Here is a 14,237-nt window from a genome sequence, read left to right on the forward strand (position 1 = left end):
GGGGCGGGGCCGCGCGCGCGCCACGGCGGCGGCGGGAGGAAGCGGGAAAAGGGCCGGGCCCGGCCCGGGTGCCGTGTGGGAAGGGGCCCTGTGGGGAATTGGCCCCAGTCTGTGAAAGGGAGCGAAATGCGTGCAATAATAAATCAGTAAATAAGCGTGCGGGGTTCGGTGTCCAGGAGGCAACGTACCACATAACGGAGAAAGAGAAAAGGCCCCGAGGGTCTCTCCCCCAGCACCGTGTGCTGCTGCCGTACAGCGGCTGACACGGGCCCTGGGCACGGGGGCTGTTTCCACATTGTTACAAGCTCACCTGGCTTGGAAAAGACCTCGAGATCACTGAGCCCAAGCTATTACCAACACCACCGTGTCAACCAGACCTGGCACTGAGGGACGCGGTCAGTCTTCACTTAAACACTTCCAAAAAGAGTCACTGAGCCACCTCCCTGGCAGCCCCTTCCAATGTCTGAGCACCGTTTCTGTGAAGAAATTCCTCCTGATGCCCAACCTGAACCTCTTCTGGAGGAGATTAAGACTATGTCCTCTTGTCTTGCACCCAGGAGCACAGCCTGACTCTAACCTGGCTACAAACTCCTTCCAGAGAGTTGTAGAGAGTGGGATGGTCTCCCCTGAGCCTCATCTCTTGTGGGACTGGGTGTTATCCACAATGTCTTGGGGCAGCCGAGGTCCTTCAGGGGCTGCGTCTCTTACTAAAATACACAGTAAAGCTTAAAGAAAATGTGTCGGTGCTGTTAAGGATGGCTCTAGAAAGGATTGCACAGATGAAGAGTTGTGTGTGTATATATATATGTACACATATACTGTGTATAATGCCATTACAGGACAAACTCCTCTGTCCTCATCATGTCACATGGAAGTGAGTACTGTTGCCTCAAAGCTGCTGTTGGACTGCACAGAAGAAAATTTCAGAGTGATACTGAGCCAAAAACACATCCAATGTGCCACAGCAATGTCTGACCTCAGTAAAGCACACTGCATGCACAAGTGTTTCTTGTCATTTTTAACTGAGTGAATTATTAGATATGAGGATATATTAAAAAATAATTGGATTCCACGCCGTGACTTGATTGCAGAAGGTTGTCATTTTTTAAATTGCTGTCAATACACAACTTACTTTTAGTACTCCAAACACCCCAATTTCCACTAAAGAATGGGCTTTCTTCCACTGAAATCAGTTATAAAAATCATTTGTCCATGCAGAAGTGTCTCATGGCACGGAAGGACCGGCCAGGTCTTGTTTGCTTTACAGGAGATGAGGTGCTGTAGAGCAATGCGTGCAAGGCTGATGCACACACTCAGCTCTGTTCTTCAGGACCAGGTGGAGCCGCTCACCACAAACTAATGTTGAGGTCTGAACTCCAATGGCTTGGAAATATTTATTTTCATATGGGCAACAGGAACATCCACAGTCAGAGAAAGTATTTCACGCTTCAACTCACAAAGTGATTTGAAGAAGAAACTTTTCCTACAGGACAATTATTTCATAACCCAAAGGCTACTCTCCTTAGAGGAGGCTGATGATGGCCAGCTTCAGACACACTTCTGAACTAAATTAAATCCTAGTCTGATAACTACAGAATTCCTACAGAAGATTTTCTTCCTCTGGTCAAAAAAAATTGTGTAGGAACAGATGTAGGGGGCAAAGCCATCATTTGTACATAAATTTGTGTCTCTGTTGTAGAACACATAACTACAGTTAGAAATCTGGCATGCCAATTGTATCTGGTACACCAACTGAATCTTGCTATCAGATTCCTTTTGGAAAAAACATAGAAGCACACAAATGTAATGAAAAGTGATTTTATATACATATAAAAATACATAGATAATTAAGCTAGAAAGAAGCCACATGAAAATCTGTGTTTTATTTGTGTAACTTAAAGGTAAAACATCTACCAAAAAGAAAAAATAAATCAAGAAAAAGCAATGGAAAGTTGACAGAAATAGGGATAAAAATCAAATGAGCCAAGCTGAAATTTCAGTTCCAAGTATGTTTGAGTGTTAAAGAAATTTTCTTCTGGTTCAAAGCTACATGGCTCTTGATTATTTTGGATGTAAACAGAAGTTCTTAAGAAGTCAATTAATAGCCCAACAGGCTATCTCTACTAAAGTTCATGACAGCAGTGAAGGAGCAAGGCTTTGGTGTAATGTAGTCCCAGAAGAGAGATTATCTTTGGGGACTCCTCTGTATCTCTGCACCAGCAATTGTTCTGCTTTGGCCAGGCAGTCCAAAATATGGGACAAGAAAAAACAAAAACAATAACTGTTGGCCTTCTTCCAAACCTTTTGTGTAACTTAATTAATAAACCAAGTAACAAACAACAAATTGGCAGCAGGCATTTTAGGTGTTGTTCATGTGCCAACCATCATCTAGAAAACAAAATGTTCTCCTCTGCTGAGGTGTTACAAAACAGTTGTATACTGCTGGGTGAATCTATATCACAGACCTCCAATGCACTTCCTGCTGTGGAGGTTTCAGAGTCCCAGTGATGAGGAAAGCTGAAGGTGTGCATGCAAGAGTATGGGATGACAAGGAAAACTCTAAGGTTTCCAAAACTAAGTTTTCCTAAAAATTCTTTATTTAAAAGTACAGGCAATTGAGACATGTCTGCTTGTGGCACACCCTCCTCAGAAAGCAGTCATTTTTAAGCACAACACAGAGGCTGTTTTGGAGTGTGGTGAAAGGTATATGGTAATTGGTCTGAAAAGTAGCTTTCCTTTTTTTTAACATGCCATTTTTTCACAGACTGATATTGAAAGGGAAAACCCCAAATGTTTGAAATCAAATTATCTCTTTGTAGTCAATGAGACAAATAAAATAAAAATAAGTGACACTGGCTATCAGGTGATTCAGGTCTGTGTGCCCTTAAGGCCACAGAAAAATTAACACCATTTTCACTACTGCCTATTCATACATCTCCATCATTTGGATCCCTAGTGCCACATTCCAGTGGGTCCATTCTAATAACTTACCATATTCAATAAAATGACAATATGGAGACTCAAAGCACCCTGAACACATTTTCCAGAAATCATGTGATTTCACAAATTCCTAAATTTCACAACTCATGGAACCATTGATCCTATTTTATCACTGTCAAATCCAGATTTTCCAGCATAGACATGCAGCTGTGTTAATTCAAGGAAAAATGACTAGCTAACCTCCCCCTTACTTAAATATTTTATTAAATTATGTTAGATTCTGCAGAGACAACTGCATCTGTTTATACTTTGGGGCCTGCCTTGTCAAGTCAGCTGAAGTAAAAGTACCTGATTCCAGGCTAATGGCAATGAGGGCAGAAAAACACCTTCCCATAAAGCTGCTTTACCGTAGGTGTTTATGTCAGAGTGAGAGATAACCTCAGTCTGATCAAAGTACAAAACAACCAACGTAAGAACTACCTACAAGTATCAGGCTTTCCATGATTGGGAAGTGTGAAGTTGAAGAAGTTATCTTAAATTCCATTATTTTCATTTTACTCTCCAAATTTTGAATACAATTCCTGTATTTCTTAATGAATTTTTTATTTGGTTAGAAGCGAATTAGTATGAAAATCAAATAGATAGCTTGAATTATAAGGAAATAGTTTTATTACAAAACATTGTTCTTTCTGTAACTTCTTAAATGGCCATATTGTTCAATTTCATACTCTATCAACTTTCTAAATTGCTGGGGGAAGAAGGTGGAATGTTGTTTAAAAAAGAAAAATAAATATATGTAAACAGTTGCCATGTCTCTACCCACATTAAGCATTTGCAAAGCCACTCTATGTTTAAAAAATCCTACACTGTGAAAGATGACTTGGATATTTAAACCAAATCCAGCTTAAAAACAGAATTGGGTGGAAATGGATAGGATAGCTCAAGAAAGTTCCACTCACAGCTGTCAGCTGAGAAGAAATGGGGAAGGGGGAAATGCTGAGAAAGGAATTTATTTTTTTTTTTGGCAGTGAGGAGAGGAACATGCCATCCCTGTTTGAAAAGTTTCAGGGTGGGAAAGGCTAAGGAGGGGCTAACATACTATACATACCTTTATGTATATTTTTGAGGCAGAAAAACAGTGTAGTGTTTAAGCAGAGTTCAGCAAGTGGAGAGGGAGGTGACATTCACTCTGACCATTTGGCTCTCTTAAATAAGCCCACAATTGACAGCAGACTGAGAACAGGCACAGGAGGTGGTAAGAGGCTGCCTCCCAAGAAGACAATACAAATGCTGTGTATCTTGCATCACATATGTAAGAAAATGGAAATAACCTTTAGTGTCTGGAGGAAAAATATTGAAGAGTTTATCTACAAGGCCCTCAGAGGTGTTGGTTCCTGTGAAGTTACGCTTACTGGCTCACAGCCTTTGAATCCCCAGAGCTAATTCTCCAATTTAGGTACCCTGTTATTGTTACAGCCACACTTCTGGGTACCTTGCATGATAACTCACAGAGGAAGGGAGAGAATTAGTCTTGTTTCCTGAAGCTACAGATAGAAAACATTAACATGAAACTGTAGACCAGGGGAGAGAGGGAAGGCAAGCCAAAAGTATTCTTACCAGTGAGTTTACAGCTGCAAACTTTTCTTCCTAGACTGGAAGAAGAAATGAGCTGAGACGTGGCTGAATAATGGTATGGGACATCTATGGGGATGTTAGAAACCAAGACATAATTATGTAAAAGTTTGGTAAGTTCAGCTTCACTCCACAGAATAAACTGTGAATATATGGGGTACGGTATATCCAGTTCAGCAGACCTGAGAGTCACTTAGGATGCAAAACTGAAGACATAATTCACGGAAAAAAAGTCTGAAAAACATATTAAAAAGGTAAAATCCTAAGAAAAGAGAAAGGACATTGCAGGAAGAGTAAGACACATATGAAGGAATGAATAAGAGCATTTGCTTGAGAATTGTCACAGTGTCTACATCAGAGTAGAAACTACCATCGGTTGATACCTGTGGATAGAGTCTGGTCAGGGCAGAGTATTCCTAAACAAGATCTTCTTCTTGGAATGGGTTGAAAAGCTTCCCAGAGAAATGGAAAAAATGTCCCAGCAGATGAACACAAAGTATTATAGTTCTCTCAGAGAGGAAATGATAAGGAAGAGAATTTTAAACAGCTTGATTCCTTTGACTATTCCTCTGGTGTTATTTTTGTGGACCATCCCCAGCTTGCCCCCACCATCACATCAGCAATATAGAAACATGGAGTGCTCTCATTCTTTCTAATCAGTGATTTTCAACTATTGCCAGAATATGACCTCGCATTACAAGAACACTTTCTGGGATCTGACACCCGCTACTAAGCTCAGAAAAGAGTTGGCTCTTGCCTCCTCAAAGCTGGCTGCAACAACCAGACCAATTTCCTATGGAAAACAGAGAAGTTGGACCATGGGATTGAGATAGAATATGTTGTACAGAAATAGGATGAATCTGACATCACAGTGAAGCCCTGCCATGTACCATAACCCTGCCATCACTATGAGCTTTTTTCTTTGATGAAAACTGGGCTTCAAATTAGCCATGAACAAAATTGCTTCTTCCTTTCCTAAAGGTTTACTCCCTTCCCTTCATTTGTTTTACATCCCATACCATTGGCCAAACATGGAGATTCCTGGGTGAATTCTTCAATGTTATCTCCTTCATGGTCCCAGATTTCCTTAGGGTTTTTCAGTGCCCAGCCCAAGCACTGCCTCCCAGGCATGGTCCCCTGTAGTGGTTCCTGGCATTAGGGTGGGGACACATGCTCACTTCAGGACAGTGAGAAGATCTGACATGCAGCCTCACACTCAACAGAATCATCTGCTGACACAGTCATGAGCTGTGTCATCCATTTCTTGCAGGAATTGAAGGAACCAGCATCCACAATAGCTGTGCACTGAAAACTTGCATTTGTGGCTCCATGGCCAAAACCACAGGAACACTATTTTTAGCACAACAGAGCTCTAAATAGTGGAAGCACTGAAAATTTAGCTCACATCATGGGCCAAATTCTTCTCCTGGCTACACCCACTCTATGGAGAAGCTTGAGTGTAGTAAACAGAGACACTCTGAAACAGAAATTAATTTTTTTTAGCAGTGAAGTTTTGCTTATGAGCAAAATAAGTATTTTTAACTTTAAATGAAGAAGGCTATGCATCCTCCAGCACTTCCTCTGGAATTAAATGAAAGGAGAAAGGAAGGGTTTGAAATGGAAGCTCTCTATTAGAGTAACTGTATCTGTTGTGATAAAGGTAATTCTTCCCACTGTGTATGTGTGAACCATACCCAGAGCTGACATCTCCCCATTCATTACACGGCCACTTTTGGCCTAGACCAGTGAAAAGAACACTGAGTTTATCTGTATCTTGAGAGAAGGTGACACAGATGAGTAACAAATCAGGTTTTAATAGCTAGACCTACACTTAATTACTCACAGGCCAACTTTCTAACAGCCGTTTTATCACCTCAGGATTTCCCAACACAAAACAATTAGTGATGGCACTGCAGAGCACTCAGGCTTTCTCATGTAGGAACTGACAGGACCTGACTTTCTCCTTCTGGGTGTAATTCCAACGGAGTCACCAAGTTACAGGGTGCTGAGCCTTTATAACTTGCATTTAAATTTTGTGGCACACTTAGGGACACAATTTTTTTTTTCCAGCCTCATGACCAAATAGTTGGGTTTAGTAATTTCCTCCACCATATCAAGATCTGCATATACAAGCATAATAACGTCTGTTGTAAATTAAAGTGCTTTTGGGCATAGTGTAGTACAGGTTTTGGACCATGTTGCAAGCAATTTCTTTCTCTTACCAAAATTTCCACCAAATTTTTCTTTTTCTTTTTTTAGGGGAAGAGGGAACTGGATCATCTAAACCCAAAAGTTTTTGGAAAAGCCAGTAAGATAAGAAAATCATGGAACAGTAATATAGTAATGATAATGTTATTTCTCACTATCTTATTGTTGATGAGTCTTCTTAAGCACTGCTCTATGACATATGTTTTAAAAGGAAGTACAGGAATGAAAATCGAACAACACATTTTCAATTTGGTTACATTTTTTCTAATGTGAAACAAAGTATTCAACAACAATGTTGTTGTCTAAATACCATCATAAGTAACACTGGAAAGGGCAAAAAATAAATTCATAAATGCTCCAGCTGCTTAGCTGGGCCCTGTGTAAGGCACTGCCACTAAAATAGTTCACATCCATAATTACAATTCGCCACATCTTGGGAATGACATTTAGGATTCTCGAGGTGCTTTTAGATAATTTTTAGACTCTGCTTAGAAGTTCAGCTGTTACAAAGTCAGTTTTATTTTGTAACAGATTTTATCCTTTGGAATGTTATGTTTGGAGTGAGCTGAAGATATGGAAAAATACATGCAATATATGTATTTCTTCCCCCTTACGGGGCTGAAATATAACTCCTAAAACAAAGCTGAAACTTTTTTTTCCCCTTGATGTTCATATTCCAGCCTGTGCTTGTCCACAGCTATTTAAATTTGGAAGTGGGGGCGATGGGGGAGGCAGCAGAAAAACTCTCCCCTACTGCACTATTCCGACTCCATTAGTGGAGTCAACGAGAATTCCTGCTCTCTCTCCAGTAATTAAATAAATATTTAACATTGCGGGATGTAATTGGAATCCCAAAAGTTAACAATAGCCTCAGCTATCGGTGTCGCTATCTCAGGGGTTCTGTTTTCACAGGGGTATATTTAGATCTCGGCCACATCGCCCACTTGCATTACGAATAGTACAACCCCCTCTCTTAAAGGAAAAAGAAAACAAAACAAAAAAAATCCAACAAAACCACACACACACACAAACCCGAAAAAAAACACCCAAGAAACAAAAAGACACAAACAACAAAAAATAAACAAAAAATAAACAAAGAAAAAAAATAAACAAAGAAAAAAAAAAAAGGAAAAACCAAGAAGCTCGGTAAAATCTGGAAACTTTTATAAAGTGACGCCATCTCCGCGGATCTCCTTCCCTGCTGCACAACGCACTTCAAAGCCTAACAAATGCAGCGGCGGCAGGCTCGCGGAAAACAAACAAACACACCAAAAACCCAACCAAAAAACAACAACAACAACAACAAAAGCAGTGAGGAATGATCAGAGCGTTACCTTCCAGCAATTACTGCAGCTCCATTTTCTCGCCCTGTGTTTTGTCACTCTCTCCCTTGCAGGGGATCCCGGTTCCCGGGGAGGAGCCCCGCGCCGGCCCCGCGGTGACACCCCCGAGCTGCCGGCGGAGAACGCACATCCCCGCCTGAGGAACCTTCTGCAAAACTCGTGTGTCGCCTCTGCTTTGCTTCCTTCTTTCATCCTGGAATATCGCCCTTCGCCCCATGCAACGCAGCCATCTTTTGTGCTGTGCCTTTCCCGCACTCCCTGGGCTTTGCCGGTGTAAATTCTGGCTTTGCCTGAGCACGCTGATCGCTTTTGGGGATTAATTTATCTAGTTTGCAAAACGGGAACTACGATCGTGTATAGATTCTTTGCGTTAAGTCTATGCACAAAAAGAATAGGCACAATCTGAGATTTTATGGATATAAATGTGTATATGCATCTATAATACATATAAATACATATGTATACACATATTCACATGCTATGTCTATGTTCACATCAACACACACCTCAAAATTGGGAAGTTTAATTAGTATAATGATGCTTTTCATATAAAAACTACAATTATGAGGTATGAATGATCTTTATACCAAGCCTATGTTTGTATTTTACTGTGTGTATAACCAAGATGGCAGAAATGGAGAGTAACGTTTGTAAATTTTGCAGACTACAGGTCTGCAAAATATCGTTCTCTGTGTATCCACTGAACTAAACACAATAAAAACTGGTTAGTCTTGTTGACAGCAGAGTTCACAGAGGTTCCAAAGTCCAGTTAACAGGAGCAGTTTAACAGCTGCACCCCCTAGAAGAACCACTTAAAACAGAAAATCAAATTTATGCAATTAGATGCCTACAGAATCAAGACATTTATTATGAAAATAATGAAATTATTATGATTATGGCTAGTCATTAGGCCTTGCTCTTCATGAGGATGACTAGAGCTGTGTAGGAATGACCACCTCAACCCTCTCAGACCACAGTTTGGGAGAAATTCTCCCTCACACTGCAAGCTTGAGTACATGGGGATGAAGTAACATCCAAAATTACATGATCTAACATAGTATCACTCACTAGCTATGTTTTTAATAGTTCAGTGCAGGTATTGGATGAATTTTTGATCACCAGGAGTGCACTGAACATCAGGAGTTGCTACAAAATCAATAGCAAACAAAGCAAAGATTGATTCCATGCTGGGAATTGCTGGTGCACCTGCATCACAGGTTCCAGGCAGAGGGACAGTTCTCCATCTCAAGGAAGGAATGCTAGAACTGGTAGAGGTACAGCCAAGGCCAAAAGGAGTGACCTGAAGATCTGATGAGTCCCATGCACAGCATGCCTAAATAATCTCTTCCATCTGGAAAAGAAACAGCTGAAAAGGGATATTAAAGACATCTGCACAAAGCCCAAATTGAAAAGGTGAAAGAAAAGCCTTTGTCTTCAAGTCCTGGTGGAAGAAAGCTTAGCTGCAGGCTTTTGAGAAGAAGAAGGTAGTTCTTCACTCAAAGTACAATAACAAGTTCAAATTTCTGCCACCAAACATTGTGGATACTAAAAGTTTACATGAATTCAAAAATCAAAACTGGTGATGGAAAAAATTCATGAGCGAAAAGCCCGTTAAAAGTCATTAAATACCAGACACTGGTGTCTGGCTCTGGAATTGCCTTGGTTTCAATCTGGTGGGTGAGGATTCCATGTCATCACTGTTATCCCAGTACTTGCATTCTTCCTCTGGGCATCCCTGGTGTGGCTGTTGGACAGGACACTGAGCTAGACAGGCCTCTGATCCCTCCTGCAAGGGTCATACTCATGTTCTTCACGTCATGTCAGGAGAACTGCTTTTCATTCTGAAGCTCATCTCTCACTGCACTCATATTTTATTGCCTAAAATATCACAAATTCTGCTCTGCATTTTTCTAAATTGTGTGATACCCCAGTTCTACCTTTCCACTATTCTACAAATATTTCACATCTACATAAATAACACATATAAAGACATCTGTTAATAGGAATAAAAGTCTTCTATTCAAAAACTGTGAAATTGTTTTCATTTATGTACCACTCTGGCTTTCTCAATAGGCTCAGAAGCAAAGATTCCGAGAAGTCAGTAATGAGTTTACACTCTGAGTTTTGAGTTTAAAACTCAAAAATTCATCAATTATTCTAATCTACATTAAGAAACTATTATTAAGAGTTCTACATTAAAGGTAATTTAAATAGAAACCTCAAATTAGTGAAGCTTCAGTATGGTAGAGCATGACTATGAGAGCTCACAGCCCAGTGCAGATACTGAGCGAGTGAGCCCTGTTGCATCTCTTCATCCACATTTTTCATTTAACATTGAAAGTTATGTTTTGAAACAGGCATCTGGTCTCTTCCAGTGATAACAGGGCCGTGTAATAATGGGAAACTTCCTTTCATGCCAAACAAGGGGGAAAAAAAAGGCTTTTTTGAATTTTCTGTGAAGAGAAAATGGTAGCAGACAGAACAATAATTTGGCATTTGAAAAGCTTTGTTTGATGGGAAAAAAAAATCCTTTTGAAACAGTAGCACCAGTGAGGAACATCTAATGGAAAAGCAATTTTCAAAACTTGAGTTTTTGACAATATTGACAATATTGACGATAATGAAATGGGATTGCAGCTGAACTTCTTTTGTCCATTCTCCTCCTCTAAACTAGCAGTAAAATACAATGTATTTCATGAGGTACTTTAACAAATTTATATAGACCAGTGGAAGAGATGTAGGACAAAGCTTCTTTGTTCCAGCTCAAAAGGATGGCAGCATACTTGAGGAATATTTGATTATTGCACTTTCTAAGAGGAAAGTGTTTGCATTGCTATTAGAAATATGAAGAAAATTATGTTCAGCTACAAAATGCTATGTGTCCAAAATCAGTCAGATATATCAGTGGCAATTTCAGGGCTCAAGCTTTTAATTCAACCCCTACTTTTTTATTCCAAAGACTGCTCTGATGCAGAGGATCTTTGGTGTATAAACACAGAGCAGTTACAGTTGCTCTGAAGTTCCCACTACCCCTAAATACTGAAATATTTTGGGGTTTTGTAGAGCAAGAAGGTTTTTCCGTTCTAGATTGCCAAAGAGCTGTTTCTGAGAAAGCCACACAATTCAACTTGAAATAAGCTCTTTTCCTGCCTTTCTTACACATAACTCATCACACCCAGATTTTAATATTTGTGTTCTTGTTTCAAACCTACTCTTCTAATTTATTATATGAGCGATATCTTGATTTTCATGCTGTTGAATGGATTTCTTGGAAAAATTCTGGTTTTAATGCCAGATATTATTAGTGGGATAGTTGGAACTACTGATAGAAGGCTATAAAGTTTAGTTTTAGAAAAATACTGATTAGTGCTTACATTTAAGCATAAGATTAATCTCCCATTTATTCAATGAAGTATTTATGGCTGTGCTTTACTTTAAGCACACGTTTAAATTCAGTTAACTTCATTTTAATAATGGACTTAAGTGCTTTGCTCTCTCAGGATAATAAGACCATTGGCATTTCATTTAGCTGGCTGAGCTTGTTTTTAAGTAAATTTTGTACTCTCAAGCAGAAACTGACAAACATGCAAATAAGAGTTACCTTTTTGCCTAAAGACAGAAAATTATAAACCAAGTAGTTTTCCAGTCCATGAGGGGAAACACCTAGGCAAGGAATAGATTTTCATTTCCCTGATACTATCATATTAATTGTCTGGAAGTGAAACACTGCCTAGCAAGGAGGCTTTGTGCCATCTTTGATCTCCTTCTGTACTTGAGCAAGGAAAGACATAAGTGTTGCTTTCCATTGAAATGAAAAACATTTGTTTGCTTGTTTTCTAGACAAAGGTAAATGTCTTTGAGACCTTGTGGGCCATAGCTCCACTTGATATAAACTTTCTCTTTCATTCCAGTAGAATTACACTAATTTTACACCTCAGAGTGCATCTCAGAGACTTTCCACGTCATGTATAAACTTGAATAGAGAGATTCTGTATCATGAGGTGAGATCATAATATGCAAGTGTTTCACAGACATAAAACTATGAGGTCTGGGAATGCTTGACAGTAGCTAGTAAATACAGTATGGTCTAGTCATTAAGTGGGACCAATTGTTTATAAGCAGAAAAAAACAGTTGGTAGGCAGAGCCAAAAAGCAGTTTTCTTTACCATGGCACTCCTAATTAATAGCTTTTCCCCACTAAAGAAATAAAATGAAAAATTATTATGGATTTTTAAAGTCTTACGTGGCTCAAAAAAAGCCCTTTTAAATGTCATTAACACTTGATCCGTTCACCAGAGAAGTAACCATTTTAAAAAGAAGTAAAAGAATAATTGAAAAATTTGAGCATAAATCAGCTTATAGAACTGGCAAGGCTATTTTTGATGCAAATTGAAAAAAAAATGCCAATTTTGCCGCCATTCAATGTTAAAGGAAATAAATTATGTTGTCATAGTTACTTCAATTAATGTGAAATAAATGACTTTCAGTATTTTCTAACACTGTTAATATTTATGGAACCAGACCAAAAGCAAGCCCGGCAAAATTGGAATTTCTGGTTTTCATACAATTACTTCTATGAATAATATTAACAAAGGCTCAGTATGAAAAAATACCTTGAACACATGTAGCACACTTCCATTTTCTATATTCTGAACATTACTGTGATTATTTTCACATACAGGAGAATAATAATGCTAAGTAGGATGGCTTCCCCATGTCCTGCCCTTCATCTGACTGATAAACACCTTTTTCTAAGCTGAAGAAATACTGGGTTTGGTTTGAAGAAGTCCCTCTGGCTGACTGCTCCCCATTGCCTGCCTTTTGTCCTTTCCACCTACTTTCACCAGGCTTTGCATAAACTGCATATAAGCCCTGAAGATATTGTTTAGTCCTTTCTTTTAAAAGGCAAAAAAGTCTGAGGACAGAATGATTTCAGGCTGTTCAAATTCCTGACATGGAAAACCCTGTGGTTAGTCAAAAGTAATCCTGTTATTTCCACCAGTTTTACAACACTATAACCATCACTTCCCGTTGGATGGTTTTGATGCTACATCAATGCAAGGGGAGAACAAAGTTAAACCATCTTCTTCTGAGTACAGAAGGGCTTTGGAACCTCCATTAAACTTCACTTCCTTGTTGTAAATGATAATAATTCAGGACAATTCTTCATAGGTTCTTTGCATTTAAACATCAAATGACACACAAGGCTTCAGAAGAACTCACAATCTGCTGAGAATAAGAGGAAAGGAAAGCAGTAAGAGTTAATAACTTCTTTGGAGCAAATCATCGTTTACAGCTGGTTCACCATTAATGTGTACCTGAGCAACCACTCTGAGTTCATAAAGTTCAGCAGATTCAGTAAATTTAAATGAATTATTGTATATTAAAGGCCGAGTTATATGTATTCTTATGCAGGCAAAAGCTTCACTGTTTCTTTGTGAATAGGGCCTGATTAACAACAGCAGAATTCAGCTCTATGTTAATGTACCATTTAGTACCTCACTTTTGCACAACTGCAATGCTGCATCTGTGCCCATTTCATGTTCTCAGCTAAGTTAAAAGCCAAAAAGAATTGTGTGCATTGCAAGTATCTCACACACAGTCTTCCTCATAAGCTGAATGGCTTTTTTTGTGACCAAAAAATGGTTACTCTTTTCCTGACTGGAGGCCTTTTCTAAATCTGAATCTGGCTTTTAAAATTCTTTATGGTAGTAGAGAGAAAAACCCCATAATCTACATTGATGTTGTGCTTACAGATTGTCCTCCTTGCAGAGGGCACAAAGAGCTGCCTGGCTGGTGCGTGGTTCCACGGGAATCATCCATTTTTATCACTTTCAGTTATTGTTTCCTTCCCTTGCCACAAATATTTCCCACAGTGCCACTGTTTTCCCTTGGCCTCCTTACTCATCCAAGCTAGTAGTTAGGGGCACACTGGGCATTTTGTTATGCTTTTCTTTTTATGTTCTGGTAAGCATGAAAACACTCAGTAGGGATTCCATTATGTTTTAGCACTTGTGTTGAAGGGTGAAATAACTTCACAGCCTGTCAGAGGAGTGATGCATCATGAATAGTTCCTTCCTTTATTCTACATATTTTTATTTAAACATTCCTAGC

The 14,237-nt window shown here is 39.3% G+C and overlaps 1 protein-coding gene across 1 annotated transcript in view; it reads right to left on the minus strand.

Annotated features, from left to right (window-relative positions):
* SMAD5 (SMAD family member 5) overlaps positions 1 to 8,316 on the minus strand; it is a 30,773-nt gene extending 22,457 nt beyond the window's left edge. The window contains exon 1 of the mRNA XM_015641935.3: positions 8,115 to 8,316. The gene's annotated coding sequence lies outside the window, so the exon portion shown is untranslated. The remainder of the gene's footprint in view (positions 1 to 8,114) is intronic.
* Between the last annotated feature and the right edge of the window lie 5,921 nt (positions 8,317 to 14,237).

Source organism: Parus major, chromosome 13 (genome assembly GCF_001522545.3).
Source record: "Parus major isolate Abel chromosome 13, Parus_major1.1, whole genome shotgun sequence".
Taxonomy (NCBI): Eukaryota; Metazoa; Chordata; class Aves; order Passeriformes; family Paridae; genus Parus; species Parus major.